Source organism: Acyrthosiphon pisum, chromosome A2, assembly GCF_005508785.2.
Source record: "Acyrthosiphon pisum isolate AL4f chromosome A2, pea_aphid_22Mar2018_4r6ur, whole genome shotgun sequence".
NCBI lineage: Eukaryota > Metazoa > Arthropoda > Insecta > Hemiptera > Aphididae > Acyrthosiphon > Acyrthosiphon pisum.
The window spans coordinates 97,564,242-97,571,693 of NC_042495.1; the positions used below are offsets into that span (position 1 = coordinate 97,564,242).

The 7,452-nt window shown below is 32.0% G+C and overlaps 1 protein-coding gene across 1 annotated transcript in view; it reads left to right on the forward strand.

Annotated features, from left to right (window-relative positions):
* The first annotated feature begins 4,338 nt into the window (after nt 1-4,338).
* Nucleotides 4,339-7,452, forward strand: part of LOC115034022 — a 79,392-nt gene continuing 76,278 nt past the window's right edge. The window contains exon 1 of the mRNA XM_029489111.1: nt 4,339-5,572. The gene's annotated coding sequence lies outside the window, so the exon portion shown is untranslated. The remainder of the gene's footprint in view (nt 5,573-7,452) is intronic.

Below are 7,452 nucleotides of genomic sequence, written 5' to 3' on the forward strand. Positions count from 1 at the left end.
CCAAAAAATCTAAAATATACATTTAAACAGTTTATTTTTATAGTCATTATAAGAACAAATTTGGACGAAATTACATATTAAAAACCTAGGATAACTCTTTTAGTTATTTTGTTGTGATTGTATAATATTATTCGTGGGTACTTGAAACTTCTAAAGTATACTATTATATATCTATGATTTTACCACGGTTTTTTGTCGATGTATAACGCGTTATAACTTATAAGTACCTAATAGATATTATGATATGATTAATTTGGAATTTATTATAGGTACCTATTATAGGTCAATTTTTTTTTAATACCATAAGTAAGTATATATATGTCTAATACATAGACTGATTTACCGTCTCCGCTCAGAATCGTTTTTCTTATACAGTGATATTATATCATTGAATTCAAATTTAATACTGTCCATTATACAGTGACCCACTTCTAACCTACTGTACAGCAGAGCGACATCCACTTACCCACCTTTTTATGTTTTTTTTTTCACGGCGCCGTTGAATACTATTGGGAATTATAAATTTTGACCTTCCGAATGCGCTAATTAGATTCACTTTCCCATCGAACAAGTCAACAAGATACTGAAGTTGAAAATTTCTCGTAGACATCACTGAAAATATTTGGTTATCGGCGTATTTTGATAGGACAAATTTTTTCCCTCCTCCCCGGTCTTTTAAATTATTAGTATTTCTATTAATTTCTTAAATTGCTTTTAAACTAAATAGTAAAATAAAAAATGATAATAAGTTTGAAAATTAATGAGATAAGTATATAAGTTCATTATTTCATTGATACAGATAATAATAAATAATAAATATGTGCCAATAACAATTAATTCTAAAGAAAAGAAAAAAGAAAATTAAACGTCTGTATAGTATGTAGGTACAGATATTAAATATAATACCTAATGATTTTTATATTATTTAAAAAATATGAATGAGTAAGACTGGACACAATTAACATAATTATGCAGACCTTTAAATTCCTGTTTTAACTTCAAAATTAAATCGAATTAAAGTTTTTTAATACTAATATATACTTAGAATTTTCAATTTTGACCCCTTAAAAGTTCCATTTTTGTCATTACATATAATATTATTAATTTCTAACTGCACGATGTCACAATGACGTTTTAAAAATATTGGGAGATATGAATAATTTTAATTTTTAAGTAATTTTAATTACTTTAAAATTGTTTCAATTTCGAGCTACCTATAAAACCTTTGTAGGTTATCCGTTATCTGATGTTCATACAACAACTAGCTATAAATTAATGATTTATAATATAAGTACCTAATATAGTACCCTATCATAAGCACAAATAGCGTTTGAGATTTGGTGGTGTTAAAGTCTTACTTTAATAATATTGAATAAGTAATAACCAGTTTAAAACAAAATGTAGGACATTTTTTTTTTTTGGGGGGGGCTATGGACTTTTCTGGGAGGGTTCAACCCTTAAAGCCCTCTCTATTTGCGTCTATGGTACCCTAAAGGAGTCTAGTACAGAACTATAATACCTATAGTAACCTATATGTACAGTGTCAGCCTGGCACACAAAATGCCCATGGATTAGTTTTTTTAAGGGGCCCCATCATGAAATACAAGATTTACTTGACATTTTGGGGAAAAAATGACCACTTCCTTTTTTCCTTTAAAAATACATTTATTCAAATTCTGATTTATAGAATTTTTAAATAGGTATACCTAAAGACAATATATTCAAATTCCTGATATTTTTTACTAATATTAGAGCGTCCTGCGTGAGTATACAAACTTCTATTTTTCAAATGAGAATCTCCTTTTTTACTGAAAATTATTTAGCAGGTGATGTTCTTGTCAATGTAGATGTATCTAAATGTACATTATTTTTTTACTTTGTTAAAAGTAAAATAGAGGATTCCTATTTTAAAAACAGAAGTTTGTATTGTAACAACATTATTCTTAAATGGTATAAAAATCTCAAGTATTCAAAAATCTTCAAGATTATTTAGAAATTCTAAAAATCAGAATTTGAATATAATATGTACAATTTAAAAAAAAAAATAGGGCGAGCATAGGTACCTACTTAAAAAATTACTACGTATAATATTAACGCAAAGCCTAACGAGGGGAATCGTTCGTTAAGTAATAAACTATGAAATTATTGAAATATTTTAAACTGAAAAATAATAAATAATAATTATTAATTACACAGAAACGAAATTACGAAAACCAAAATTATATTTATATTGCCTATAGAATTTTAACTTTGAAGACAAATCTATAAGTTATACACTTATATAATATTATTCACGGAAACTTTCAAAAGTAAATGTAAAATCTTTATCATTGTTTAATATTTAATTATACATACATATAGGTATAAGTAGATGTATAATATTATAAATCATACATATTTTTGTATGCAACATTTACATGATCACTGAATCCAACAGCAGAGCCGCTGCAGGGTGGTTGAGCGGTGGCCTCGTCTGAGCCCATTGTTTTTAAGGAGAGATATAAAACCTATAACTTAACTTGTAATACCTAAGCACAATTAATCCAAAAAAACCTCCTTCTATTTATTACTTGAAACTTGTACTATTATAATTTATAGTGCCCTGCTCACACCATAATGGCATAATAATAGGCAAGCATCTGGGCCCTGTAAAGAAAAATTGCGTACGGTTAAATATATCGATAAATACTTTACAGTTTACGGGGTCCTTACTCCCTATATAGACCAGGCACACGCCAAACAAATAAAAAAAAAAAGGCTAAGTGGATGTCACTCTGCTGTACAGTAGATTACAAGTGGGTCAATTTATAATGGATTGTATTAAACTTGTACGAGACCTTAAAAAAATCGGAGGGGCCGACACTGTACTCTATGTACTATAATATTACTATGTACACGAACGACCTACATAGGTATTATCATGATATATTTAACAAAATCGTATCGTTTAATATCGTGAACTCCTGCAGAATGCTATAACTTAAAAACTAAAGATCTATATGTGCATTTTTTTTCGAGCCATAGTTCTTAACTCGTTATTGTACATACTTATGCAGGTTGCAAAAAAAAAAATTGAAAAAATAGTCACCCGGTAAAGTTGTTTTGTTTTCGAATAAAATAAATAGCTAAAATAGTGCCTAATTTAAATGTTTAGAAGAAAATGGATATAATTTTTGTAGAGGACATAACGGCACCTACCTATCTCATTTTAGGAGGAAAATGGACCCGCCCTTTTCGTCGGTCCAATTAATCGCTGGTAGAGAACATCGCGGGTGCAGCTGCTGCTGCAACGTGCCTACGTTCGTATAATATGTTATTACGATATTGCGCATCTGCAGACTACTTTCGTTGAAGGTGGGGCGGTGAGGGGGGGGGGCGTAGTATGTTTTTTTCGTTTCAACCTACGGATCACGATTCACGGAATCGGGGACGGTGTTGTACAACAAAGACCACACTGAGCTGTCTGGGCCTACGCGCGCCAGTCACTAGTCAGAGGTCTGCCAAAAGTAGACAACAGGCCGAAATAAAATTAAAAATCTTTTTTTTTCCGTCAACGATACGTGCGCATGGCGGCAATAAATTATAATGTAAAATTATTAGGTATCTATTATGTTCCTATATTTTTTTATTCATATATAATTTATACCTACGCCGCGTAGGCTGCGCGTAGTATAATATTATCATCATTATTATCGATTATGATTATTAGCCTATAGAGCATAACATTAAACAATATGTTATATTTTAAAAACAGGATGTAACAGAAGTATCTATCGGAAAAAAACCATTGATGAAAACTTAAAGGTATGAAAAATTGTGAAAATTAGATATAGATAGTAAATTATTTAAGGAATATACTCATATCAGGAAATTCCTAAAAATTATATTTTGAAAAAGTGAGGCGTACCTATTACGTAAAATTATTGCATTATCAGTTCTTTCTGTTACACTCTGTATATACACATCAGTTACTAAATTCTGCATACCACTAATAAAATGATAAATCCCACATACCTAGGGGTTAGGTTGTTCGACGGATCGCTCCAAAGTCCAGACTACGATTAAAGATATTTTGCGCCATACGCGAGTATAGTGTTATATACAAATGCGTAATAGTATCTATAAAGTACCTAAAGACTATAGTACATTGTACATTGTACCATAGTATTCTTGTTTAATGTCAATGCATTGTACATTAGTTCAATAGTACGCATTGGCATTGCCATATTGGACATAATAATATTATCTAAGTGTAATAAGACAAATGAGTGTATAAATAATAAATATAATATATTATGATATTACATATTGTTATATGTCTATATAAAAAATATAAATATTTTATCGTGATCCGGACTAATAATATTACAATAATGACTCAACACCATGTCACCATTCGTCAGTATTCGGTATCGGTAGTCGTTTGTAAGCACGATAAGGGACAAGGGGAATATATAATGTTATTTTATACAGCCGTATTGGCACCAGGTGTGCACTATATAGGTGTCAATCGTATAATATTATATTTGTTGTATATCGATGTAGGTATTAAAATATTATCGCCTTTCGTGCGATTTCCACTCCAATAATAAATTGCGGTAAATAGTAATTTCGTAGGTATTTAAAATAGAAACCGATAACCGACAGCCTAGACTCTAGAGCACGTTATGTCATGGCAATATTATTATTTATATTATAACATTCGTAATACCTATATAGTCACGACTTAGAGTGGAGTCGAGTGCTCAGATAGCAGCCGTGTCGAGTTGTGCGCATGCATACCACAGAGACGGACTAGAATAATACAAGACGTGTAAAAGTTTACAGCCACAGATTATATTATTATATTACGAAATATAAAATATCTGTACACAAGTATACAACTAAAAAGGATCTTTCATTATCTACGGTTTTGCTGAGGCGTTTTGCAGTGTTTCCCCCTCCTGTAACGTCGAGACAAACGGCCATGTCGCCTTTGCATCTGTAGATCGAGCGTGCGCGCACTCGGTACAGACGGAGAGAGACGGACCGCGGGACGACGCCGAGATCAGGGACGGGCGCGCGTCGCGCGGTTTAGTGGCAATCGACTACAATATTACAGTAGTAGGTAGTAGTAGTGGTATCATAGTACTATAGTACGGCCGTATAGACCGACACTGCAGCTGACTGGTACGACCGTCGACCACGCACGTCAGTCGCCAGTCGCTACACACCACTAGCCAGGGCTGCACGGTTTTCGGTGTCGCGCGCACTTCTCGCGATCCGTCGACTATATTATTATTATTATTATTTATCTCCGGCGGTCCCGCGATTTATATCATTATTATTTCATCCCCGCTGCGCAGCGTGTTGGTACCGTTTACGAATTTTTATTTCGCGTCGTTTTGCGCCGGCCGTTTGCCTTTGTTGTATTTTTCTAAAGCTATTTTCGTTCGTTCTGTTTCTGTTCTGCGCCAGTCGTGTTCCGATTCATTTTCAGCGTCGTAATTTTATAACATTTCGAACGAGGTATCCGAATTCACGTCGATATCCACCAATCAGCGAATCCACTATCCAGTGAAATACAAAAAAGGTAATCATCGGGAAGAGATCGCGATCGTTATTTGGGTCTGGGACCAGGGTGGCTGGCCAATAGTTCTAGGCGGTGATTTATAGGGATAAGTTGGTCGGTAATATGCAATAATATTATACCGTCTAGATTTCACCTACGCAGCTGCTTGTCCTGATGTAAATAATATAATAAAATGTTTGTAATAATGTTTTGTCTAGTGTTTTGTTATTGGTAGGTAGGTAAAGAATAATTCTGAGCACTGACCCTTTTTCTGAATAATATTGCTGTAAGTAGTAAGTACAGCTGTTATCCTTAACTAAAAGTTATACTTGAGTATTAATGTCAAATATAATTATAGGTATACTGAATCTCGAATCATCAATTATAGGTATACTGAATCTCGAATCATCAATTATTCCAAAATTGTAACTTTTTGAAAATATTATTTTTAAATAATTGTATTAATTGTACCTATGTCATTGTTAAAAAATATTTAAAAAAAAAATATTTCTTACAATTTTTTTATTGTTATCACTGAGAATTTTATTTTTTTGGATGTCAACAAACATTTTTAATTTCCTATTTCAACAAAGAATATTTTCTGAATCTTTCCATACCTAAAAATGGAATTTTAAACGAGTAGTTAATTATAATTAAAAGTATTTAAATTATAGATGAGATGGAGTTAGTGTTAGTGGATCAACATATTGCAGGGTATGGCTGTGCCACTCTATTCGACTCATCTAAACTTCAAATACTTGAAAGTTAAAACTGATTAACCATACCTAGGTACTCGTTGAAAGTTTAATTATTTTTATGTATCAAAATTACTGAAAAATATTTTGCTTCGGTCTTCGGAATTTGAAATTTAAAATGTACCTACCGAGGTACCTACCTATGTTGTCATACAAAAGAGTAAAACATAAAAACCAATAGATAATATTTGAAGCTTTATTTTAATCTTTATATATATTTATTGTTCTAGGTATTTTTTTTTTAAATAGATAATAATACTTATAATAAAGGACCTAGCGATGCACCTATGTAGTTAATATAAAGAATTATTTAATATTTTACCTATTATTCACTTTTATTTTATATTTTATATTTTAAAATTATAATTTATTATAATATATTTATTGTACATGATGACCATGCTGCTGTATTTCTAGTTAACCGGGCACCCTAAGTTTTTGATTTTTTTCCCATTATTATATAATTATTTTTAAAACCATGGTGCAATTGAAAATTGGCGCAAATCATTAGTTTTAAGGTTGTAACAGTATGACAATCATGGATCGGCGGCAGTACTATACTTGTCAAACCGTAGGGGTCAGGTTGCCCATTATGTTCGCTCAGGTCTACACTAACTCCAAAAAGGAACTCTCCTCACTGAAGTAGACTATGTACACCCTGTGTGGGGGGGGGGGATCAAGTCACCAACTGAGATGTCCTTAGTACCTTGAGTTTAGGAATTAGAAGCCAACAGGCATAGAAAGTAACTACTTGTCATACTTAAAAAGTTCAAAATTCAAAGCGGTAGGGTTATTGGTTAAAACAAAAAGTATAAAATGTAAATAAAAAGGGTGCTTAGTGCAGTGGCGGCACGAGAGGGTTTTTGTGAGACAATTGTCTCACAACTAAAAGGGGTAATGGGTGGGTACTGAGTAGGTACTTATAGTGGAAAGTCAGTTTTGAAAAATATTGAGTGACACAACGTATCAAAAAAATAAATATATAAATAGTTTTTAATTGAAAGGGTGCTCGCCAGCTTATTGTACATTCAATGATTTATTAATAAAGCAGTATTTGTATACTTAATAAGTTATTTTTTATTGTAGTACCCGTAAGTTGAATTTTTAGAAAGGTAAATTTTACACAGAACTATAATAGGGGGTGTG